This window comes from Ptiloglossa arizonensis, chromosome 2, assembly GCF_051014685.1.
Source record: "Ptiloglossa arizonensis isolate GNS036 chromosome 2, iyPtiAriz1_principal, whole genome shotgun sequence".
Classification (NCBI taxonomy): Eukaryota; Metazoa; Arthropoda; class Insecta; order Hymenoptera; family Colletidae; genus Ptiloglossa; species Ptiloglossa arizonensis.
Genome location: NC_135049.1, coordinates 14,064,681 through 14,092,238, shown reverse-complemented (window position 1 = coordinate 14,092,238; position 27,558 = coordinate 14,064,681). Strand labels below are relative to the sequence as shown.

Below are 27,558 nucleotides of genomic sequence, written 5' to 3'. Positions count from 1 at the left end.
TCTATTTAGTATACAACCTATCAGATATTAAAAACTGTTGTCAAGTAACGAGAATTAATCAACAAAAAACTATCCTTTCTATTTAACGAATATTTGTTTATCCATCGTGGCTGGGCGGACCTGTTCTTGCGTAAGTACCGAAACTGAACGCGTACATTTCACGTTTCACGTTAGTTTAACCACGTTAATAGAGAACAATCGTTTTTACCTATTGTTATTTCTGAGATATGTACGTATGCATTGTATATTATCCAAAGTAGCGATTATGTCTAAGTACGTTTCAACTATTATGAATGCAAATGATAATGGTTCGCATTCACCGCTATTGCATACGATCTCGAGTAACCTCGTTCTTGGATACCCGGATACCCCGTTTTGAACGGATTTTCTTTTAGTAAATCCGTCACGTTTCTCGCGTTTCGTATACCGAGCTCTTCAAATTTTTTCGCTCGTCTTCTCCGGCAAGGAAGCCCGTGTAAACGAAAACTTGCGTCGTATCGTTTCGTATCGCGTACAAACCAATTAATGTACACCGTTCGAAATAAATAAACTTCCACCACGAGCGGGTTGATCAATATTTTAAGAACTACTATGCAACCGAGTATTCGAATAAAAGCTGACGAATTGAAAGGAACGTACAGCGATACGTTCGTGACGTTTATCCAATTGGACAGTTAAATTTTTATTCGTTCATTGTGACATGTTTCATTCAAATTTCAATTTTTATCCAACAATCGAAGAACGAACCAGTCGTTGGTCCTTTGTTCGTTATTCGATTATTTTTTCTGGATGCGAATTACGCTCATCTGTAGAACTTTGGTTAAAATAATGAATTGGATACAGTACACCGCTTCGAAATTAATTCAAATTAATATTACACCAGCAAAGATTAAATTAATATTATACGATTTTGTACAAGCTATATTTCCGATTTAATTTTGGCTACTGTAAATTTATACATTTGGTCAATTTCTCAGATTTTGGCTATTGTAAATTTATACGTTTGGTCAATTTCTCAGATTTTGACTATTGTAAATTTATACGTTTGGTTAACTTCTCAGATTTTGGCTATTGTAAATTTATACTTTTGGTTAATTTTTGAGATTTTGTGTTTCTTCATTGGTCAGTTGTACGTGTATACATTTTAAACGAACGAAAGGATCGTTAAGAACAATTTTTTTAATTATTTATTTTGAGTAGAGTGTAAGACGTATGATCAGATTCACAAATAACAAATTCTAAAACTGAGAGTAAGGAAAATAGAGTTTTGGTAAACAAAACTACTAAAAATAATTCTTTTGTTCATTTCTCGGATCTACTGTTTCGACAAGTTATTTTCTGTTCTATAAAGGGTGATCACATCTTTATAGTACTTTGCACAAGTTTCACACACGTAGAAATAAAAAAAAAATATTGGTTGGAAAGCTAATTTCTTCGAATTACCGAATAAAAATCGTTTTATTCGTCACAGAGGGTGTTTTATATATTTTTCGTTCATCCGAATGCAAAATTCGGCACGTTCCTTCATCAAGGCTCGCGCAGACTCAGAAAGCATCAAGTTATCCTTTATTTCGCTACAATTACCCTAAATTCATTGTTTCGATCTGTGTAAAGTACAAAAGGAGGTCGAGTATGCCATACTTTTCGATTGTTGAAAAATATAAAAGGACCGTTCTATAATTCGTCCATAGTCATCTTTCAGATTTCCGATTATCAATACCCTTTTTTTTTATGCCATCGTGTGAGCTAACGATTACATTATTAAACCGAATTGATAAATTGTTAGTAGATTTATGCAATTTATCGTAGCAAAGCGTTTATAAAATAGAGTCTTTAATGACTATAAATATTATAAAAATAGAGCCTTTGACAACTCTATTGTTTGATTTATCTTCGGTACAGTATTATCGATTGGATACTCTAGAAGAAAACGTATAAAAAAAAATTTGCATTTTAATAGAAACAGTTACCCTTCAATTCAGAACTATAATCTTTTATTTCGGTAACCATTCTCTTTATCCTCCCCAAAGCGATTCTACACGATTTTCAATAATATTTTTTTCTCCTTCGAGCAGGTGTGTTGGTTGGTGTTGGAGTTGGTGACTTTCTGCTGACACGGAAGGAATTACTGGACCCCAGCTGCATTCTTCTCAGACGCTAACGGTACATTTTCATACAATCACGCATTTTATATCGCCGTGCATTTTTCCGAAGAGGATCGCTCTTCAAATGGTTCCGCTTCTGTTACTCTCGTGTACAATAGGTAAGTGCATTCTTGTACAAATAATATTGTTTCTTATTTTTCTTTCCGACGGTTCGATACATTTGTAACCGAACTTTTTGCAAGCGTACGTTTTCACGACGAAATACTTTCTTTCTTGGCTGTCTCAGCCAAACAAAGATCAACCGGTGGCTCATTTGAGAATTTAATTTATTTTCACAAAATACATGTACAAACGAATACTTTGCACACGTTTATAGATTCCGAGCATTGTCTACTTAATTAATAGAAACGTTTCGAATCCTTGATTCGTGGCCCTTTTAGTGGACGAAAATTGTTCGTCGACACGAGTAAATACGTTATACAAAAAACGTAAGAGAAATTGAATATATTCACAATCGACGGTGAACCAATACAAATTACATACTTAACCATAGAACGCAAAACCCAAAAATCCGTCGAAATTATAAATTTTTCAAAATTTTACACACTTTGCCCTCTCGTTTTATCGGTTCGACCGATTCATATCCATCGACCGTGAGCGCCCTAATTTTGATACTTTTCATATATTTTTCGCTAATTTTGCCCGATCTATTCGCGTGAAATATATTTTCACGAAAGTTAACGAAAACGTTTCGAGTTTCTCATCGATTCGAACGTCCTTTGTACAGTAGCTCGAAACTTTTCTCAACGCCCATCGTGGGTGAAAAGTCCAACCACGAAGAAAGAAATCCCCCGAAAGCGTAAAGCCATTTACGGGGGAGCCCGTTCGTCGAATTTCAAGGGAACGAGACTGATGGCTGATGGTTGACGGTGAACGTGGAGGGGAGAGAAGTAAGAGTGGGGGGTGACTGTTGCATCATTATCGAAGTCGGGGGTGCCCCGAAACCTCTGTCTACTTTAATGACACGCGATCTGTAGCGTACGGGTTCCGTACGAACCGGGGAATGGTGCACCGGTCGTCGAGGTCGGGGTGGTCGGTGAGGATGGGTTTGTGTGTTGCGTGATGGTCGCCGTTTATCGATTCGCGCCGCCGTGAGGAATGAAGTCGCGGGTAGCTGCTCTATGCCGTGGCGTATCGCACTCCTCCCCCACCCACTCACGCCACCCCCTACTCTACCCGCTTCCAATCCCCCCCATCCGTATCCGCACAGTCGACGTAAACGCGCCTACGCAATTTGCGTGGCAGGAACGAAAGCGGTAACGATATATTGCCACGCAAGTTTGCGTTACACGATCCTGTGCACCGATGTCTGACGATGCCTGACACCGGTCCAACCGACCGTAATTGAATCACGGTTACCACTCCTCCCTTTCCGCGATCGTAAACGAGAGCTCGAAGTTTCTTTGATCCTTGGGTTGCCAGGCCGGGGTCTTTTTGGACCCGGAGTGGGCACAACATCCCTCAGAAATTAAGTAGCAATGCAGATCTTCTTGGAAATTTGGAAATAGGGTGAATTTTCTTGGGTATTGGGAAATAGCGCGTGGGTCTTTCTCGACCCAGATTGGGCACAACTTCCCTTAGAAATTAAGAAGCAATGCAGATTTTCTTGGAAATTTAGAAATAGGGTAAATTTTCTTAGAAATTTAGAAATAGGGTGAATTTTCTTGGGTATTGGGAAATAGCGCGTGGGTCTTTCTCGACCCAGATTGGGCACAACTTTCCCTTAGAAATTAAGTAGCAATGCAGATTTTCTTAGAAATTTAGAATTACAAATTTTCTTGAATATTGGGAAATAGTGTAAATTTTCTTAGAAATTGGGAAATAATATTTTTCTCAGAAATGAAAAAAGATACGATAAAATAATAGAAAATACCTCGAAGAAAATATCTGGAAGAAAATACCATGTATTATACATTAACTCTTGAGGTACCACGTCTGTGTCTTTTCGGACGCAGATAGACTTTTGTATCGCTGGGTTATACCGTTGCTACAATTTTTCTTAAAACTTGGGAAAGGTACTATAAAACAATAGAACTTTTATTTGTAATATTTGAAGGAAACTTTTTCGAGTAGATAAAACTGCACGATCGTACTTGTTCGTTCAGTGGAACATTGTTTGCCAAATTTTAGTTTCCAGAAATTCGTCTCGACGAAGAAGATAGACACCACAGGGAAGGATTAAATTGTTATTTTTTTTTCCTACGTTTTATTCCTATTCGAGAATAATTCTTAGTGGAAAATTGATTGAAACGAGAGTACTCGTTGAGATAGGAATTTCCATATTTTGCTTTTGTCGATAGGTGGTCGAGACATGCAGTCATTGGGTCAAAGACCTATAATTTTAATTTCTATTAAAATATGCAAAAATATTCGCCCACCTATATCTGTTCAGTTCTTTGATGGTTCTTGATCCACTGGAATTAATTGTTCTACAGAGATGTATCAATTAGAACGAATATATAGATCGAGTTGTGTGTTTTTTCTTTCGTAGTTACACGTATTTCACGTTCTATTTGATAATAATCACGTATGCTGGAGCGAATCTGGGTCCGCACGTATACGTACACGGACAACATAGGAATGCATACCGAACTCAGTACTCTCCCATGTACATAACAAATGCGAAATCACATGATTGCGCTGCACGACTAGGAAAGATCAGTCGATCGTTCTAGGGAAATACATCCCTCGATTATGGCGTCTTTCGATCGGACTACGACTCTCGATCGATCGACGATTTGAAAATGCATTTAATTTTTGAGCGTGTAATTCAGTGTGTATAGTATCTACAGAGTGTATAATGTTTGTGTTACAGTAGAGATACACTAATACTTTAACAAATCTACTTCAAATAAGTACAGTTTATTTTTGATAAACGTTTCGATTTTTAATTCAGGTCGTCTCCGGTGTGCAATAATTAATTTACAAATGAGTAAAAATTAGAAGTTGATTATATTTCGTTGTACATTGGGTGATTATGTTTCATTTTTTGAATTCGAACGAGATTATAGATAACATGCTCACATTTAGTCGAAATTTACGTACGTTTTGTATATTTTTCAATTAATTTTTGATCAATGTATTTAAACATAACTGTAATGTATTTGCAATAATTGATTTATTAAGTGTTAAATAGAATTTTAGTTAAATTTCTAATAGACGAGCTTTCAAGATAAAATGATTCATTTGGTATTTACTATTCGAAACACATATTTCGCTAGGGTATGAAATATTATTTAAATAACGAGTAAAAGTCTTCATGCAGTCGTGTAATTGAGTAAATTGTTTATTTATTAATCATTATGCAAATAAGGTTTTGTTTGCTCGTCTCTGATTCATCGATATTCGAATAATTATTTAGAATAAAATGTTATCCGGATTTTAATGGTATGAATTTTCATTCGAGTAAAGTATACTCGTTGGTCGCAAATAAATCACTATCATTTGTTTCTCATCGTCATCTATTGTTCGAATCAAATTTTGCTCATGCGTGGTGATTTGGACGTATATTGTGAAATTGATCGTACAAATTGCACATTCACGTGCCAATCTAAAATTACGCGTTCCAGTCTACGTGTAATGCAATCAAATGCATTGTGCCGTCGCGTCAGGCCATTTCTTCCAACGGTAAGGAACAAGTAGATCGTAGAAATCACGAATAAAATTTACGAACGAGAGTGTTGGTGTTTCGACCCAACCGACATAACTAACGCTCATCGTTCAATTTTCTACGTTCACTCGCAACGAACGCCATACGCGCATTACGCGAACAAGTTAAAACCGAAAATAGCCCGTACCCGTTTAAAGAAACAAAAATTGCCTAATCAAAGTGTCAAAAATTCTATTAGAAATTTAAAAAGGTTGAAAAACAAAATACACAAAACAAACACAAGGAATTATCATTTGAATAACTTACGCGTTACATTTAATCACTCTATCGTATTTAGATCGATCACTATATAAATACTTACCTTCGTCTCGTAAGTTAATTTCTTAAGCTTCGATTCTTTGTACACAAATCGCTCGCTTGTATATTCTCGGCTGTGCAACCGACACATTTATTCTACAAACTATTATTAACGCGAGGATCTCTCTTAAAAGCAACGGACAATGCGTAACCGGTTTCTACGTTGTTCCACGGTAGAGTTAGAATCGAAAAAGGTACAGGAAATTACCATTTGGTAGCGGTTAATAAATTCGCGTCGCAATAAACGGTACACTGGGACGATTAATGCCGTACGATCCCGTTCTATGAAAGCGTGCATTGACACAAGAAAGCAGCCAATGAACGCGGAACACCGAGAAACCGGCTCGAGTAGCTGCACAGCTCTCGTCCGAGTCGTTATAATTAACTCTCGTCTTTGAATTTTCCGCGCACCCGCGATTGTGTACACGAGTCGAAGAGCGCAGGGGTAGGTGGATGGTCGGCCGCCGAGCGCGTTCCCGGTGGTAGGGGAAGGTGGGCCGAAAGTAGGGGAAGAAGAGGCGAGGGTTTACGGTGGAGCGGATAGGTGTCGCGTAGCAGCGACGACGATCGGGCGGCGGTGCGGGGTGGGGGTTACGGGTACGTGCGAGCGCACAAGCCCGCCAGTTCTTCGGTGAGGCTCGAAGTGGCCAGGTCGACCCTCGTCTACCGCTCCCGGTCGGCTCGACGCGAATCGCTGAACACAGGCGTTACGCGCGGCTCTCTGGTTCCCCTCTCGATCGTGGTGATAACACCCGTATCCCGAACCCCTATTCCCCAACCCCCGCACGATCCCCGGGTGGGTAAAAGATAACGCACACGGTCGAAGCCGCGTGAACACGCGAGACGCACCGAGTGTTCACGCGGATCCCCAGTGAAAGGGGCGAGTCGTTCTCGTGGTCGTTGTTGTTATGCCCGGGATGATCCGGGCCAGTGGTAGTTGGATGTGAACAATTTTCAACGTATCCTCATCCGAAACGCAACGGTCTGTCATCGACCCGATCATCGCCCACTCGGTAGAGCTCCTCGAGGAAACAGACCGCTGGTGTGTGTTCGCCCCGCGGCCTAGTGACCTGACCTTGGGTCGGCCCGACCAGGTGTGTATGTTAAACGCTCGTATGTACGATCGTGCCGCGAGCCGACGCTCGGAAGAAAACCAATGACGACGACGACGACGACGACGACGACGACGACGACAGTGGTGGCACACCGAGGAGGTATTTCTCTCGGCGTTGCGTGACGCTTTAGACTCTCGCGGGGGCGAGATGGAAAAGAGAGACGCGTACCCGCGATAGAGTTCACGCCGCTACCGCAACACCCACACGGTTGGAACTCGACCGCTTAACGTGCGCGACGCGTATACCTTCCACACCTCCGTTACCCGCTTTGTTTGGATAAGAGGATTTCTGGGCTCGAGTGTTCCGTCGGTTTGCATCGTTTTCCCTCGATGAGAGTACCTTGTGCGCCGCGTTCCACCAGCGAGGCATCTACGTTGCCCTTGGTTATGGCTAGCCACGACTTTCGGGATCTTTCCGCGAGTTTTAACCGTGACGCGTTCAACGCGAGTTCTTCGTTTCCATTCACGGTGTGGGAGCGCTTCAGGGTTGCACTCGGCGTCATTTAAGGGATCGATCTGGTCATTTGAGAGAAAAATTGATTTTCGTATTTTCTTTCTCGTCTTGGTATTGTCTTGAATCAATTGTAGTGGAATTTGAAGAAATTGATCATGTCGTAGGACTTTCAGCCAGAACTCTTCACGTGCTATCACTTTGTACGACGAAGCTTTAAAATCGTATTAATATTTTAATCGTTACTTCTAATTACCAGAATTGTTCGTTCGAATTGTTTTTCCGTAACTTTTTCGATCGTAATCTCAATCGTGACACGTTATCGCAGGGAAAGAGAAACGATTTCGTACGCAAGGTAAATCGATCTCGAATTATGCGTCTTTTCTTTGATTTTTCTCTCGTGTGATCCACGACTGTATTATTTATTTTTATAGTTCACTTCGGTATTGTACCGATCATTTTTCGGTACTAATCGCACTCACGAACATTCCAACGAAAAGGAAATGTATTCTTCTTATGGGTCCCTAACTCTTAACTATTTTTACTCTTAAATTAATTATAAATATTCTCCTCTTTCCATTTATTTTCCACAAACATGTAAAATTTCATGTATTCCGAGGGGGACCGAAAGTAAATGGTCAAAAATGATACGCATCACCAAATGAACCGACTAACGTCTCCAGAAACCTTTATTTTAACGCAAGTCTCAATATCTTTTATATTTCTTATTCAAATTATTCCGTGAAAAATACATTTATTCCACATTTCGATACATCTTGAAATGTATGCGATGTTTAACAGTTTTTTAAACTCTGTGCATTATCTGCACGCTTGAAATTTTATAAATATATTTTTTAAGCTTGTATTTACTTATTATATATAATATATAATAAATATATTTTTTATAAGTTTGTAATTCTTTGGTTTTCAAGTTTCTGAAATTTTATAAATATTTTTTTTTGAGCTTGTACTTATTTATTGTATATAATCTATAATAAATATACTTTTCGTAAGTTTGTAATTCTTTGGTTTTCAAGTCTTTGAAATTTTATAAATATTTTTTTCAAGCTTGTACTTATTTATTGTATATAATATGTAATAAATATATTTTTTGTAAGTTTGTGATTCTTTGGTTTTTAAGTCTCTGTTGGAGAAGACAGAGACGTGTATTCTAGGGAGAAAGAAAGATCAGTACTGAGTTAAGGGGAATGTGGTACTGTGAGTAAGTAGAATGTGGAGGGTGTCGAGTAATGTTTGCTCAGACTCAGGCCTTACGAAGGCTGACTAAAACGTCTGACCCAATACGACCTGAAACTCCTTCCAGGACTTGTATCTTTTTCTCTCTACAATAGGTTTCAAAGCGAGAACTTGTTGATTAATATTTCCACATATTTGTCGACGTAACCGTTTGGGAAAACGTCTCTTTGAAATGTCGATACTAAATCGAAGAAATGTTGCTTAACGTAAATTTATTTTCAGTAAGCTGAAAATATTCGCGTGCACAGTTTTCTAAAAATGATTGTATCGTTTAAATCTTCTCCGGGAGAACAAAGAAAGAAAGAAAAATTTTAACTTAAAACGTGAACAAAATAATTACAATAAAAGTTTCGTTCAGACTGCAACGAAGCTGCTCTTAGCAATTTTTAATTCGCTAACTTCCAATCTTTCGAGATTTGTAAGCTATTTTTATTTCAAGGAAATATTTAATCTTTTATCTAAAATTAAAATATTGAAACATTTCAACAGGTTTTTTCTTTTCGTGCATATCTATTTCCTTCTTCTTCTTCTCGATTTGAATTAAAGTTCGTTACTATGTTTTATCGAAGCGGACTCAAATAATTCAGGATCGTTTAAACTAAATTTACATCTAAACTAGTGCTTGTTTCGAATCAAATGTACTCCTTTATTTGTATATACCGTACCTCGCGAACGTTCATTACCGAATTCTTGAAATTCCTCGTTCATCGCGTAAAGTATTGTAACTAAACAACGATCGATCGTTTAATTACCAATCTGTGCACGATAACTAGTACGTATTTTCCGGAACGACGGTCTTTGTTTACAGTAATTTGCCTGTCAGATGTTGATTCAGTTAACGAGATTATGAAATCTAATTTTCTGTTACGGTTTGTTAGTGTTACGAGTGTCTGAGAAATGATTTATCGAAATTCGTGTGGCGAGTGTGCGTGACGGAATTCTGAAATTGGCACCCTAAATGGAAAATATTTTCACATTGTGGAAGCAAACGCCGCGATTTAACGCTTATCTCGCATTGCGTGTCTATTTATTTTCTTCCCGGCGGTTCGTGCTCGTTACTATTAATTTCGTGCGATACTTTTGGAATTCTTTATAATCGTTATCTAACCGTAACCGTTTCTATATCAAATTACGTCTTCGACGAGTACTCGTGGAAATGCAGGTACGTGGAACGTGGTCGTCTTGCAACGTTTTCGTTCGCGATACGACGAGCGTTAGGAGAAAATATTTAGAATTTAGAAACGATGTCGAATGTTCGTTCGTGGAAGTCTGACGGCGTGGAATGCATTCCGACTGTTTCGCTGCGCGATTGACACGAAACCGTTGTCGGTCTATAAAACAACCTATACTACTGGCGTTCCGTTTCCTCGTAAAACGCATTTGCAAAGAATACAATATCCGGTACACGCTACGAACCTACGTCAATTCAAACTTGATTCGAGCAGGGAAAACGGTAGTTTCGAACTGTAGTCCCGTGTATGATTTCACCAACGCAACATAAATATTTTGACGAAGGACAAAGCCGAGCGATTCGATGTGCAGTTTGCACACTCGTGAGCTATATGCTTGCCAGTTATTTTTCACCGTGTGTATTGACACTGGATACTGTTATAAAAGAAGAGAAATTTGACATGATATTTGACAAGAGAAATAATCTCTACTGTTGCACTACTCTTTTTTTCTCTATCGAATAGACGATGCGCACAGGCAATTTCTAATTACGCACAAGGCGGACGGAGATTAGAAAAATCTGGCGCAAGGTGATCCTTCGTGCAAACATTAATTGAAAATGGGATACATTTTTTCATACGAATCTTTGTTTTTGGAATAATCGATTTAGAACATTTTTACGCGTATTTGTACGATTGTGCGCCATTTGACTAAACGCGACTGACCGTTGCTCATTATTTCTACTCGCGTTGGTGTTTGTACTTATTTGTATTTGTTTGAATACCACATTGACAGTGGTATGGTATCTATTTTCCGTCAATCTTATCGTATTATAAGTTTTCGAAACAAATTGAAACAAACAGTACCGTACCATATTTATGATTACAAATACCAACAGAAATGGAAATAACGTTTGCAAAGTTTTACTCGATCGAACAAATTTTCTAAATCGATTTTCTCGAAAACAAAGCCTCATATATAACAAATTTATTCTGAATTATTCTGAATTATTAATATTCGTCAATTTTCATTTTAGAGCAACAGTATGATTAATAAACAATTTGTTTGCACCAACTATTCGTTACCATTTCCAACATCAGGACGGTTAGAGTTGAAAGTTTACAGAGACCCAAAAATTAGGATCGAAACACGTACACATGTATGTGCTTGTATTATGTTTCTACTGACTATGGATTAGTTTCTTATTTGTCTATAGTACAAGAAATTACATCGTTGGTTTAATTTATGACAATTTATATTTTAAACAGGGTTAATAATAAAGGAAATCAATTGAACGAAATGTTTGGAACATACTTGAAATTGTAAATTTGTGACTATGTAACTATATACAAGGTGTTACCAGATGAATGGTATCATTGGGCAAGTTGTAATTCTACGTGCGAAAATAAGTCGAAAAGAGAAATAATATCTTTCCGTTTGAAGCTTCGTTTACGAGGGAATCGAGTTTGAAAGTGTGTAAATAATGCGTTGATACTTAGCCGCAAAGTTTGAAAATTTGTACTTAATAAATTTTTAATTATTACCGGGGTAACACTCAGTCACCGAGTTTGAAGATTTGTAAATGATACGTTTGTTATTATTAGATAATATTTAACCACCGAGTTTGAAAATTTGTAGATAATATGTTTGTCGTTATTAGATAATATTTAGCCGCCGAGTTTGAATATTTATAGTTAAGAGTGTTAATTATTATCAGCTAACACTCAGCTACCGAGTTTGAAAATTCGTAGTTAATACATTTTTAATTATTACCGGGGTAAAACTCGGCCACCGTGTTTGAAAATTTGTAAATAATACGTTTGTTATTATTGGGTAAAATTTAGCCGCCGAGTTTGAAAATTCGCAGTTAATACATTTTTAATTATTACCGGTTAATATTCAGCCACCGAGTTTGAAAATTTGCATACAATACATTTTTAATTAATATCGAGTAACACTTAGCTGCTACGAACGCACTCCTGTTACGAGTAGAGAACGTTTTCACCGTGTCAACGTATTCGCGATCACTATAGCGAGACACTGTTAGCTAGCCGTACGGTCGAAGACAGAATGTAAATATCACGAAGGACAACGAATACGAAAGTGTAAACGAAAATGGTCGTGTTACAATTTTCAAACTCGCTTTTCTCGTAAACGAAGTTTCGTATGAAAAAAATGTTATTGCTTTTTCTCGATTTGTTTTCGCTCGTAGAATCACCCAATGGTACCACTCGTCCGGTAACACCCTGTACAGTCAATGTCGATTAATACAAAAGAACGGAGAACTTTTTATGTTTTTCATTACTTTCTGGTGGGCTAGTTCTTGTTTTTCTCATACAATATGTGCAATCTGAAATTAATTGGATTAACTTTTGAATAGTTGTGCGGGAAACCGACGACTACTTGAATTATTCCACAAACATGCAAATACATACTATCGTGGATATGGTCACTGAGCTGTTCTTGTTGGTAACGTTGAATAAGAAGATTCTTTAATTCAAGATTGCCGGGTCAATGGAAAAGTGTTGGCAGAAAAACAAACGGTGAAATTCACTTTGTTACCACGCCGGTTGTAATTAGAACGCAAGCCGTCGACTTTTCTTCTAGTTCCTTTGTTTTCGACCCGTACGTAAGAAACCTGAGCAAAGTCGTTGAACTCGAAAAGCTGATGAGCTCGAGAAAGCGCAAGAAAATTCCTCGTCGTGCACGATTTCTTAAAAGTTCTCGGTCCAGCATTGTTAGTGGTCGTTATTGTTTGGCCCCGCAATAGAAATCCACGAAGAAGGTTCACCGATATCGATGATAAACGAACGATGTTTGCGCTTACAGACACACGAAAACTTCTCCCCCGTTACACATACTTACTTTCTTTCTCGCATGCTCGGCTAAGTTGGCTCGATTCGAAATTATTTAACGATCAAGTTCTTCTTAAGGAATTTATTTTCGTTGAAGATGTTTTCACCGATTTCTACTCTGAATTATTACCGATAGTTATCCTACAATAGACGATCATACCTTCATTTGAAAGAAGAGGGTAAGAAACTGTTCTGTTTTCTTATATATTATTATTTGTGGATTAGTTAAAAATTTGGAAAGACTCGAGATTAACTTTGAGATGGTAGTTCCACTCGTTCCTTTTTTATCGTATAGTATTCTTTGTTATTTCATTAAATTTATTATGTTTCCATTGAAACGTTAAAGCAAAGAATAATTACGATATAAGTGATGATATACTTTTGATACGAAGTATGCTGTAACTTCAATGATGTTAGCGTCACTTTATATTCTATTATCACGTATGTATTAATATGTCTATTTTCTTATTACTATTAGTATCATTAATATAAATTTTTGTTCTACAATCGAGTTTGGAATTATACGAAGTAATTTAAGAAAGTGTCAAAATTATTAAATTACAATTGAGACAAGTAATGCACAGAATGGGCCAAAATTCGAGGGAAAATCGAAGAGGGAGTGATTTTTCGAATAAAAGTAAATAAAATATGTACAATAGAATATTTTTATACGAGGTTTTCTTTCTTAGAAACTTGTCTTTGAAAATTTGTCCGGTATGACCATTACTCATTATTTCTACTTGTGTTGAAATTTATAAACATTGGCGTTAGTATGATATCACACCTATCTAAATAGTTGGAAGATAGTAAAATCAACGAAAGATAGACAATATCAATATTTTTATACGAAGTTTTCTTTCTAAGAATCTTGACTTTGAAAATTTGTCCGGTACGACCATTACTCATTATTTCTACTTGTGTTGAAATTTATAAACATTGGCGTTAGTATGGTATCACATTTATCTAAATAATTGAAAGATAGTAAAATCAACGAATAATAGACAATATCGTGAAATTTAAAAAAAAGAAGAAAATACCAATACGAGTAGAAATAGCAAGCAATGGTCAGACGCGCAGCCACTCAGCCGCACGTATCGAATCGATTTTCGAAATTCATTTTCTCGAAAACGAAACCTCCTATAAATAAATTTTATCCCACATTTTCCTTGAATTTTGGTCCCCTCTACGCGATATTTACCTCACTGAATCAACAACTCGTGTATTCCTTTTCTCACTGTCGATTCGCACATACGTTGCGTCACGTATACTAAAATTGACGACCTATCGTAATAAATACTACAAACATCCAAAAAAAAAAACAAAAAAAAACGTCATTGCCGAAACCGAGGAACGAAAGTGTCTCGACCGAGTCAACGAATAAAAATGCTATGTTAAACATGGTTAAATTATTCCGTAGAATCGGACTGGACTCTGGGTGATCGTTACGACAGCTTTACGCGGTACAATAGAATTTCATTAGCCTTTCCCTCTGTAAAATTAACGAAAGTTACAAGTGACGTAATCGTACGACGTAATCGCAATCCCGTAAAATTATCGCGCGTTGGCGAAACGGTTGGTCGTTTTCACCGATTTTTTTCTCGGTTGTTGTTTCTTTTTCTTTTCTTTCTTTTTGTTTCCTTTATTGTTTCGTTACGTTACAATCGCACTTAATCGGATAAACCGATCCGATTACTAACCGGAGGTCCGTAATTAGCATTACGTTGGCATTTTACGTACACGTTCGTACGTTACACGGTAAATTTTACTTATCGCGATGCCACTTGGCGTTTCGTGTGAACTGCATGTACACACCAACGCCACTGTAATTACAACATCGTAACGTCGCTGGTATCCGGTCGCGCATAATTAATTTTCCAACGGTTTTCATTAATCCTTTGCTCGCGCGAAATTTCAATCGTCCCCGGCTACCTGTCGATTCTGCGTGTCACTTTTCCAAGGACACTGTTTGCGAAAAATCATTTACATGGAATTTCCATCGACGTGATACATTCGAAAGGTCATCGTACATTTTGGTTCGATAACGGTAACGATTTATTTTTGCGTCGAATCGACGTTAAAAGTCGTCCTTTCCGATAATTTATTATCGCAGATGGCTTCCGTTTCGGCCACGACTGTACGGTACGTGCGCGAAGAGATTGCGTTTGGAGTTATGGCTGGTTCTATTCCTTTCTGAGGCCATCTCCTCGGGCGCGTACGGGACAGATATGCACACACTTCGTACGCGCCTGAGGAGATGGCTTCTGAACGAATAGAACCAGCCATAACTCCAGACGCAATCTTCTCGCGGGTGTACCATAGGTCTTCAATGAGCTGGTAATGTAGTACAGGTGGGTGTTGTATTGTGGACAAATTTGAGGAACATTTTCATCGGTGTATCGACATGTATGAAAATTGAAAACGGTTTCTGGAAGAGTATTAACGTAAAGAGGGAAACGAAAGGGGAAAGTTACATCTGAAGTTTCAAGGGTTGTAGGAAATGTAGAATATAAAGGAATGAGAAAGGAAAATGATAGAAAGGAGAAATTTGTGTGTGAACTTGAAATTATCGAAGGTTGTAGGAAATAAAAGGAAGAGAAAGTATGAAAATGATGGAAAGAAGGAAATGAGAAGAGAAATTTTCGTGTGAATTTATTATCATCGAAGGATGAAGAAAATGTAGAAAACAAAGGAAAGAGAAAGTATGAAAATGATAGAGAGAAGAAAACGAGAGGAGAAATTTTCGTGCGAATTTATTATCATCGAAGGATGAAGAAAATGTAGAAAACAAAGGAAAGAGAAAGTATAAAATTGATAGAAAGAAAAAATGAAAGGAGAAATTTTCGTGCGAACTTATAATCATCCAAGGTTGTAGGAAAATGTGCGAAACAAAGAGAAGAGAAAGTAAACAAGATAATTGTGTGAAATTTGGTCTTACGTAATTTTTTAAAACTTTGGGTTAATTCAGATGCATCTGTGTCAGTATGATATTGCGACTGTGTTCGAATGTTTGAACTTTTCTATTTTTGTTTCCATCGGTCGATTGTTCGAAGGTTCGTTTATCGGGAAGTTTTTTTTTTTTTATTATTTCCGATAATTGACGGTTATTGTAAATGTTTATTGTCGTACTCGTTTGAAAACACGCTTAAATTGATTAAACCTTGCAGAGGTAAGATTGATTTCAATGTTTTCAATTTAGTCAACGTTTTTATCCGACCGATTAAATCTTATCTCGGAAAAATTAAATTTTATAGCACTATTCGTAGTATCGCGAATCGAGAAGAAATATATTTAATCAACTGCTCAGTCGTACGTATATTTACTTAATATTCAATATTTTCGATGAATCTATAATTGTATACGTTTAAGCTCGTAGGAATAATAATGTATAATTATAAATTCTCTCTTAAATTTTGATTTGTACATAAATTACGGTGATCGATGCACAAATTATTTATATATTTAAAAATAACTGTGTTTCGGGAATTAAGATTGACAAAAAGTGATTCGATTCAATTGTTTCTACAAACGGATGTTACGATTAATGATCAATATTTAAATAAATAATTAGTAATTGAATTAATTTTATTATATTACGTAAATTAAAAGAAAAAAAAAGAAATAGTTACGCTGGTAGACAGTAATAAATTGTGGGAATTTTAAATTGGAAATGGTAATAAATTCGTAACACGTCTCTGGTATTGGATTTTATTAATCCGAGAAACTTTTATCCGCGCCAATTTTTAAAACAGTGGACGAATAAAAAATTTCATTACGATATAGCAAGGTTCGATTTACTCCTGCGATCAGAGCACAAGTTGGTTGAAATGTACGAGGAAAAGGGAAAAAACGCAAGGGAAAGGGGATCGTCTATTGTCAGACGTAGTTTGAAACCAATATGGCAGGAACTATGTATAGTGGAACAAATACAGCGATCTACTTGAGGCACACTCAAGTGGTCTGTTAAGCGATACCCTTGTTGGATACAAGCCGTGAAATGTGTTTTTCCTTATTGGAAAGCTGTCTGTTGGATACTGTGCTGTACTTAATGGATCCAGTTTAGGCTTACCTTTATGTTTTTGTCACAGAACTTTGCTTTCTCTTACTCTTAAAGAGGGATCGGTAAAAACAATTGTTATTTTCCTCTCTATGTAATATTATTGAACGAAGAACAAACAACGATTTACTTTTTGTATTTAATAGTTTTCTCTATTTAAAAGATTCTTTTAGAACTTATATTTTACGTTGAAAAGAATATCTGTTCTTGTGATAGTTTTCACGGAAGAGTAATCATAAGATTAGGAATTTTTTTTTATTCCTGTGGAACGGATATTTTAGAATTTGTATAAACATATATTTCAGTATTATAAAATAAATAGAAATAGCATACTATAGCATATTTTCTAAAGTTTTTATTTATCTCTATTCAACACAAGTTACATTACGATAAAAAATATTTATTTTAACTATTAAAAATATTCTATAATTGTTTCAAACCATTTAAGGACAAATTTTTTTTTTTTTTAATTTCTCTCAGAATCGATCTTTTTTCTTTCCATCGATATTCCAAATCGAGCACGTTTTGCAGTGTAAAGTTCATTTAAAAGTCATTTTATTCTTTACTATTAAATTTGTACTTTAATTGGCTACAACACAATACTAAAAGAATACTTTCATATTGTTTAAAAAATTCAAAGTCACCTTGAAATTTCTGACGACACAAGACACGAGAAGAGTAAATTGCTTCCGTTCGGTAAAATCGAGTTAAAAATATGAAATTAACTATACATACAATCATCGTTAATAAAATCAAAAGAAAAGAGTGCAATATTTATGAAAAACAATTCGGTGTTGACAGCCCTCCTAAACGAAACTTTCGTTCTCTTCCAAGAGCAACCAGTAATTGAAGTTGTAACAAGATTTTGGCAATGTAGTTGGAATTGCTAATATTATTTTCTCATTCCCTGCAAAAATTATCTCCGCGCCGAGATTGAATATTCTAACGAATATTCGTTATTTTCGTGAATTTCCATCGTTTGTTTTCCGATGGTTGCCAAATATATACGGTCATTTTCAACCTTCGTCCTTTATCGAGCGACTGCGGTTAATTTGGGGCGAGAAGGGATCGACAAATGGAAATATTTAACGAAAAGGGAATGTGTTAACGCGTCCCTTTCCTAGGATGGTACAAAGTGCCGTTTAGAGAGTTGCGTACATAAATATTTTGTTTACTCCGCGCCAATATTGTCCTTTCCTGTTTCTCGTGTTTCCCTCGTACACAGAGCACAGAGCATCGAGTGGAAAGATTAAGGAAAGAAATTTACCAAACGAATGGATTTGTTCGTAATTTCGTCGAGGATCGATTAAACCTTCGTCGCGTCTCGTTGGCGTTGTTTTTTCACGGGCGCGTGTCGTGATTTTTTTTTTCAACTTTTTCTCACGTCCAAGAGCTAACTTCCCGCGTTAATATATTAATGCACGAAGTTGCGAAATTTTGTTAAGCCGAAGTTTAATCGAGCTTGACGCTCGAACGCGTTCAGAAATTGAGATTTAGCGGGACAGGTCCCGTAAGAATTTCTTAAAGGTTGAGTTACTTCGATCTTCGCCCGCTTCTTTCGTTTCTTTTTTCTCTCTCTTTCTTCTTTTTTTTCTCGCGCTCCGAATTGAATCGAATTCGATTATTACCGTATGGCGGTTTCTCGTTCAATGGCGCGAGGTTGCACAAGTGTTTACGGATCGTTTGTCCTCGCTTGCGCGTTAATGCTTCAATGTTAATGGCGAATATTCATTGCGTTCGGGAATTATGTTTATCATTGTTGTTAAATGACTCGATTACCGTAGAGTTATAACGGAATAGATTAAAATGTCAGAATATTCCGTCTGGTGAACGTGTCGTTATGATAAGTAATTTCGCGAACTGTTTAGACTATCGTTCTCTAAATCACGATATATAAACCGCTCTAATTATCGGTACTAATGGCTGTAATAATTCGAGGAACGTCGAGTATTGTGAATAAAAAGTGAACACTGATTAACGAGCAACGAACAAGACAATTTCACGAATAGAATAGATGCAAGTTTCAGGAGAAAATATTCAACAGTGAAATACAAGATTCTGAGAAACAAAGAAATTTTAAACGTGACCGATTGTTGACTAATTCTTACTCGTAGGTATTCGAACAAAGTCTCAAATTATCGATTCGAACATTCTATTAAATATTTTTCTTCTTTGTAAATTATTCAATTTAAAATTCGATCAAACAAGCAAGATTCTACCGATACCCTCGTAGGGTATCAGAGTAGAAAGCTTCGATATCTCGGTTATTATCGATACTATCGAAAATTCGTACAGGGGAGAAAAGTTTGAAAATTTTATTTGTAAAAACATTTCTTCTGTACATCTTCGCCGTAAAGGCAACGATAAACGAAATATTGTACATTGTAGCGTTAGTACCTACCCTCTCTGCAACTATTCTTCTTGGCAAGAATTCTGCGTTGTCATGTGTTTCGAATTTTTAACGAGACTAGTTTACAAATACGCTCCAAGTTTCATCGGAATCGCTGCAACCGTTTCCCCGTGATGCGGTAACAAACAGACAGAGCAGTGTATTATTTGTATAGACTGGTCGATAGGGAAATCACATCGAGGAAAATTTTGCATACACAGACTTGCATTGGTGAAGCAAATGAAGTGTACACAATCGATGAACTACGGTAGCGAGAATTTAAGTTGGAAGATAATGCAGCGAACAGGCCGAGGAAGAGCACAAATATTTTTAATTAGTACAGGAAGAGCAGTTGGTTGTCGTAACCGGATACTTTGCTCGACTCGAATGTTGGGATACTCTCGTTGGTGCTTTTACGTTCGATGTTTTTGTAGTCGCTATTGCCAGGTTTGATAATTTAACCGTGTCCGTCTGAAGCTTATATACTGTTGCGTCTCGTAGTTCGTCGATCCTCACGCAAACGTGCCAAGTTGCAACACGTGGTTTTGCTGGAACTATACCGAACTGATCGTATTACTACATTTCCCATCCCTGTGACACAAACTCTGCTGAATGTCCGTTTAGTTTGACGTACATATCTTGCACCGTTACTTCGAAGCGATTTTTAAGTTCAATTTTAAGTTGACGGAACTCCACTACGAGATACCGATCGAAGCCCATGATCAGTATCTCGATTATTATTAATCGAGCAATATTGCCTATTGTATAATAGACATATTAATAGACACACCTATTGTTTAATAATTGGCGAGAAGAGTTTACGGTTTAGATGAACTTACTTATGAATAACGGTTAATCATTCTGTTATTTTAGATTGTCAATTGTTAGGTATTTGAAGAAAAATTGTTACTTTACAACTTTGATATAGCTTTCATCAACTAATTTACTAAATTGATAATTTATACTTTTGTACAATTGGTTATCTTTATATTATACTTGCTCTTATTTTTTTTATATATTCGACTAAACTTTTTACCAAAGAAGCCCTAGATGAGAGTTGAAACATTTAAATACAATGTTGTTGTATAAATTATCCTTCTGTCAATCGTTGTCATTTTTTTTATGGACGATGTATTTATTATAAAATTGGTAGAGGGAGATGAATTGAAGTTTTGTAAAGGACATAAGGGGAGTATAGATTTTGTTTAATCGTTATTTCTGCATTAGTTTTGTCATAAAACTGTGAATGAGAAAATTTATGAAAACAATTGTTAATAATTTCTTCTTTGCATTCGGTTTATTGTCGCATGTATTATTTCACAAAGAGACGAATAAAAATCGTTTTCTATAATCTGAGACTGCTATAGTTGAAAATTAAGGTCGATAATGTACCGCAGCAGATATTAAGTAGAGTAGTTAAGATAAATCGTCAACCAGAAATGTTCGATTACTTTAGTATCGTTTGGACTGTAATATCACATTTAAGTAGTATGCTAAAAATAACGAAGACGTAAAATCGTCATTGGATTTTAATATGGTGCGGTTGATAGCTCGTGGTAATGAAAACATTAAAACTTGAAAACATTTTCATATTCAAAACATTTTGAAGTTTTTAACGATTTTAGTAACGCGTGGATATCATCCGGAGAATGATGTTCGTTTTATTACAAAAACGTTTCGTAACATTGCGAATAACTTGAACGATAATGATCTTTGTGTGGGTTGCAATATTCCAAAATTTGTGGAAGGTATGAACAATTGTTGGTAAAATGTTTGAAAATAATACGGAACACATTAATTTCTATCATTCTCATCGCACTCATCGTCAACAAGGTGTTCTTGTCAAGCTTTTTCTATAAATTCAATATGTCTCGAATCGATGAATGTCAGAATGAAACAGTTTCCTAAACTAAGAAGGGAGTCCAAAGACAACTATCTAAGAATATTCAAACTACGTAGGATGCTTTTTCGAGGGTGTCATTCTCGAAGTTTCTCGGTACGTGTTCCAGGATCGTGACACTTTAGAAGTAACTTCGTTCCAATCGAGGATCGAAACATCTTTGCGATCCCTGTTACAAGATTATCTGTATCTTTCTGTCTCCGAACGTGCTTAATGCAGACTTTCCCAGTTAAGGGGCGGTACATCAAGAATTTTAAGTTCGATAGCTTGCTCTTTCTTAGTTCGATACCGTTATTACGCTATCGATTTATAAATAACACTCTCGAGAATCTTAAACTTGAGTTTATAATTATTTTGTCATTATTGCATAAGAATGTTTACGTAAACGTTTTCGAGAGAAACTATTCGCATAATAAATGTGGATGGGTCGAAAAGAATGGAAAATTCATTTATTGTCAATTATTTTTCAAAATTTATTTCCTACTACGATACCGTGAGATTCCATCTTGGTAAAAATACTTTCGATTTGTTAATCTTTCCTTTTTCAATTTTTAATCGGTTTATTTTTCAGAAAATCTATGAGCGTAGATCTGGATAATTTGCAAACTCCATTGCTTAGAAATTAAAAATTGCTAGAAATTATTAATCGCACCGAGTTACTCGAAAACGGGATAAGTAGCTACGTACGGATTTTCGTTACTGAACCTCGCTATAAGAATTCTTACTTGAAAGCGGGAATGTACAGTATCGGTATACCGAATCTATATAACTATTTATATATAACATAACTAACCTAACTAAAGAACATAACTAAAGAATCTGTGTAAACGAAAGAATCTTCCTCGTTTAAAGATCGAAGTCGATCCATTATCAACCAACGATCGATCGACAACTTTTCCCTTCAATTTCCGTAGATTTCCCATTTCACATTCACGAGAGGAGATAGACTCGATCCGGGATCCCTACCACAAATTCGATCTTCGGAATTACCCTAGTCATATTCATGCCCGTCATACCGGAACAACCCGTATACATGTTCTTCAGCTCGTATGGTACAGGAGCGCGTAGATCGTCGCGGACAAGCTCTTCCGTGAATTTCTGTATTCTGCTTCGTCGGGGCAGCCTGGCAGCGCAGAAAAACGATCCCTTAACCAGGTGACAAAGTGTGCTGACGTTGCCAGCGGGAATACCCGCGGCTACTAGTTGCCAGCCAGTACCTTTGGCCAGTGTTGGAACGAAATAGCCGAGGAGATGGCGAACTCGGTCCACGCCGGGTACTTTGGAAGGGTCATTAAAAGTGTCTCTCGGATGCCTCTCGGGCTCTACTTCTCGGCTAAAGTCTGCTCGAAAGTCGACTACTTCCGCGGGATGAAAAGCCTTCGATTTATTTCACGTACCGTTCGACATCGCTCTGCATCCCAAATGGGTCAGTTGTCGCGTTTAGAGAACGATTAGGGTCACTGGTGGCTGAACACTTCGAAGAATTATTCCTTTGGTCGTTGCACGGGGGGCCAGTCGACGATTATTCGCAACGAAGTTGTGATTTTTGTTTCTGTCGACAATAGTGTCGCTTTGAAGACCATGTTGGTGGTTTCCATCTTGTTCTCGCACAAATTTGTCGGTGCTAGGGTTATGTCAGTTGCTGCTAGCTTGACTGTTCTTTCTGTTCGTACCAAAGAAGACAAAGTGATTCGATTTTTGTAGTCGAGAGGTGCAACAGAGACTGCATTTCATCGAAGACTTTCAGCATAGTAGCGAAACAAGTGACTGCAACGAAGTGAAGAATAAAATGGACGAATAGAAAGTATTAGAAAGCTTGCAGAACGAGAGGCCAAGTGCATTGAAAAGCAAGGGACTTTTACTGAAAAATAAACTCAGTTTTATTTCTATTCATGTTCGAATGAACTCATGTTCAAATATTGTTTCAATATTGCGGGTAATTATCGATTCATACTTGTAGTACGCGCGTGATATCGTGTTTTGGTCACTGGAGCTTCATTTTTAAGAAATTTTGATCCTATGTGGAAAGTCTAACGGTTGTTGCGTCACAAACCCTCCACGTGCAAATGCATTTGGAACCGCTTTAAATACCACAAAATCAACTTTGCACTAAGTTAGGAGCACTGCAGATTCATCAGTCTTTACACCAATTAGAAGACATCGTTGGACCACCCTGAAACCTTGTCTTTGATTCACTCATTCGCATTTTCTGACCTTTCTTTGAATGCATCTCACATTGTTCCCACGACTCCTTCCCACAGTTTCTGTTGGGTTGAGTTATAAATAATTTCCTTGTGTTTTCGTATTAATTTTGTTCCTCTTTTAAAAGAGTTACAAAATAAATTAGTCTAAAAGGTACTCTCTGTTATTGAACATAACTTTTCTTCATTTAAACAAAAATTGTACCATTGCTTGATTTGTGCTTACTGACATGTTTTTAGGCTGTTAAACTTTCTAAGATTAGATAAGCACAACAGTGAGAAGAAACTGCAGGCTATTTAGAATTGTAGATCATTAAATCTGCAATTATTTACGACTCAATCCAATCCTTTTTCTTAAACATTCGATCCTGTATCGACCATTCCCAATTTCGTTTCTACTGACTTCTCCACCAATTAGAAGCTACAGTTTAGCTTATAAACGAAGGTACAAAACCTAGAGAGATCTTCATGGACAGCTTCTCGATAACTATCTATATTCATAGAACTTCCGAGATCACCTTCCTAGATCAACCTCAACAAACCTTCAGAGCTCTTTCTCGACAGTTCCTCGATAACCTTCACCACATCACCTTCGACAGTTTCTTGATAATCACCTTCCTTAGCAGACCTTCAGAGATTGGAACAGTCATCTACTATCGCGTTATTCCTTTCATAAATTTTATTTAATTTTATTTAATCCAGGAGTCGTCTTTCCAGCCATCAACTGTATAAGTTGGCACAACGTGGATAATTGAGGTTCTAGATCAACCTCAACAAACCTTCAGAGCTCTTTCTCGACAGTTCCTCGACAACCTTCACCATATCACCTTCGACAGTTTCTTGACAATCACCTTCCTTAACAGACCTTCAGAGATTGGAACAGTCATCTACTATCGCGTTATTCCTTTCATAAATTTTATTTAATTTGCATCTGTGTCGAGCTCGACACTGTTCACATTTTCCTCTCACGTGGTATGACACTTTTCTTAATCCAGGAGTCGTCTTTCCAGCCATCAACTGTATAAGTTGGCACAACGTGGATAGTTGAGGTTCTAGATCAACCTCAACAAACCTTCAGAGCTCTTTCTCGACAGTTCCTCGACAACCTTCACCATATCACCTTCGACAGTTTCTTGACAATCACCTTCCTTAACAAACCTTCAGAGATTGGAACAGTCATCTACTATCGCGTTATTCCTTTCATAAATTTTATTTAATTTGCATCTGTGTCGAGCTCGACACTGTTCACATTTTCCTCTCACGTGGTATGACACTTTTCTTAATCCAGGAGTCGTCTTACCAGCTATCGACTGGAGTGCTCAACTATAAGTTAGCACACTGTGGATAGTCTTCAGGAAGGACTTTATTTTTGCACCGCGCGATAACTCGAAACGCAGAGCTTGTGGCGAAGCGCGCAGAAAGCGATTCGGTAACTGAACGATCAATACAATGTTGATGTAGTAACAAACTGGTAAAGATTCAGTGGTTCGGTGACGTAGCAGAAACAAATTGGCAATGACACCGAGATTGAATCTTCGGTACAATAACAAATGTGGAATCTAGTAACGATTTCGAATTTCGAATATTTGATGCAATATTAATATACAGAGTGTTCCATATCACCCGTTCATCCCTATTATTTATAGGGATAAATAATAGGAATGAACGTTATGATTCCTCGTTACGAAGAGGAGTGGATTTTATAGAAAGCCCAACAAATTTTATCGATCGATTCGAATGTGCCGTATCGAATTGTAGTGATAGGAACGTCCTGTACTCACTGAAAATGGGATATCCATAACGGAAGTCGAGTTTTTTTTAACGAGAAATGGTACTTTTTATCGCATACATCGATTTTATGCAAAAGAATACGAAAGTTCTCTCTCGAACAGTCTTTACGTTAATTATTTATTTAAATGGTGAATTCAAATCTTGGAAAGATGAAATGATTAGTTTTATTTCGTGAATTAGAATGCAACTGTGAAATTGAAATTGCAATTTAGAATTGCACCGAATAGTAACGCAGAACTTTTGTACAGTTTTTGTTTCAAGAATAATATTCAGAGGACAACGCGAAACTTAGAGAGCATATCCTAATTAGTTAATAAAATCTTTTGGGTTTTTCGTAAAAAATATCTTTTTTCCATTTTGATAGGGTTGAACGCGTGCTTTGGGACATTCTGTATAGATAGAAATCGACCAATAACAATACAGGGATTGAATGCAGAGTTGGAAACGAACCAGTGGTGATTCAGAGGTAGAATGTCGTTTCTATAGGAGTTGTTTGGGTTCGTAAGGATTTTATAGTAAGCGCCAGGATAATAGGATAGGTCAAGATTTGGGTCATAGTGTTTCGGGGAATAAAGGTTGGGATGATGCAGGGTTCAGATAACAGAGGACTTGGATGACAAAGGGAAAGGCCGATTGAGAATGCAACCATTTGGTCGAAGGGGTAGTTGATAGAACACTCGTAGGATGACAGCCACTTTGAAATTTTTCAAGGAAGAAAAATTACGTTTGTTTTAATTTACGTTTTGTTTCAAATAAAGGTAAATTCGAATCGTTACGAATTCATGATATTTATCAATCTTGCGACAATGTTGCCATGTTATGTCATTGGTAAATTTAGTTATGAATATTTCTTTTGTCCGAAATGAAGACAAATTAAAATTGAAATTGACAAATTGATGGATATTGATTTATGGCATTTATCAATCTTGCAATAATGTGACCGTATTATAATATATCGTTAAATGAATTTAATTATGAATATTTATTCATAATTTCAATTGTCACTTTCATGTGTTCATATTTAAACAAATTTATCAATTAAACGTTACGATGACGTTAAGATGATTTTAGCGAATTATTAAGGTGAGGTGGATAAAACGATTCTATCCCTTAGTTATTATTAACTACTACTTGTTACTAGAGTAATTATTAAGTATATATCTTGATCAGTATCTTTTATAATAAATATTTAAATATTTGATGTACAGTTTGTCAGTAAAGTGCACATTTAAAATCACTTTACAGCACATTTACGTTTACGAACTTGGATCATCGAATTCTTTTTGAAATTGTTTGTTAAACACAATTGAAGGAACTCGAAATTTAAAGATCGTTAAATTTCACTAACAGAAACAAATTAGTCCATGAAATCTTTTTTTATCCTTTTTATCTAAGAGACACTGTCACTGACATTCCACTTGGAAACGAATATCTTTTAAACAATTTCTCCATACGACCTTCGACTACGAAAAAAAACTGCATCAATCTCTTCGTGTGCATCATACCCCCATGCCAGTAATTTATTACAGGAATAAATTTCTCGATTTGTTTCTAAAATTACGAAATGTGTGAAAAATTAATCTCCAATTGTTTTTCGTTGAATGACACTTCTCGGTTGGAACACAGTTGTCGTTTTCCGTTTAATTTAAGTAAATGTTTAAAAACTTTGTCCTTTCTTTTAAATACGCTCGCCATTCATCTCGGGACTAGTTCTATACTCCTTTACGAGGAAATGTTGGTAGAATAGGAAAGCTGTTTGTTAGAAGTTGGTCTTTTTGAGATCCAGAAAGGTATTCAGTCCCTTTGACGGAGGTGGAGTCATTATAAACTTGTTGCATTACATTTCGTTGCTACTTGTCACGTGCACGTCTTTGACGTATCTTGTCCAACGAAGTCGAGATATTTATAGTAATAAAAATAACGGGCCGAGATACAGGTATTTTCGATACATTAGGTAACTTTGAATGCGTTGCAAAGCGATGAAAGAAAAACCGTTGAAAGTAATTTCCTTCATTTTGTTCTTGCCCTTTGTCAGCTAGAGAGACTTGCCGTTTCCACGAGTCTGCCTTTCAAACACATAGAACCTTCGTCAATTTTCCAGTCTGTCCCTTTTACGAGGTCTTTTTTAAATTTTTCATTATTTTTTTCTCATTAACGTTATTTAATTTTTGCTAAAATAAAAAAGAAACCGTCGTGAAGCGCGTTGGCGTTAAAAAGCGAATCGCGACTGAAAAGATCAGAAAA

At 36.7% G+C, this 27,558-nt stretch overlaps 1 protein-coding gene across 2 annotated transcripts in view; it reads left to right on the top strand.

Moving 5' to 3' along the window:
* Nucleotides 1-2,139: 2,139 nt before the first annotated feature.
* The window catches only part of Hs3st-a (Heparan sulfate 3-O sulfotransferase-A), a 208,501-nt gene continuing 183,082 nt past the window's right edge, over nt 2,140-27,558 (top strand). The window contains exon 1 of one of the 2 annotated variants that reach the window (XM_076327814.1): nt 2,140-2,263. The gene's annotated coding sequence lies outside the window, so the exon portion shown is untranslated. Of the gene's footprint in view, nt 2,264-6,788; nt 7,227-27,558 lie in introns of those variants that run through there. The other variant, XM_076327812.1, reaches the window with a different exon arrangement.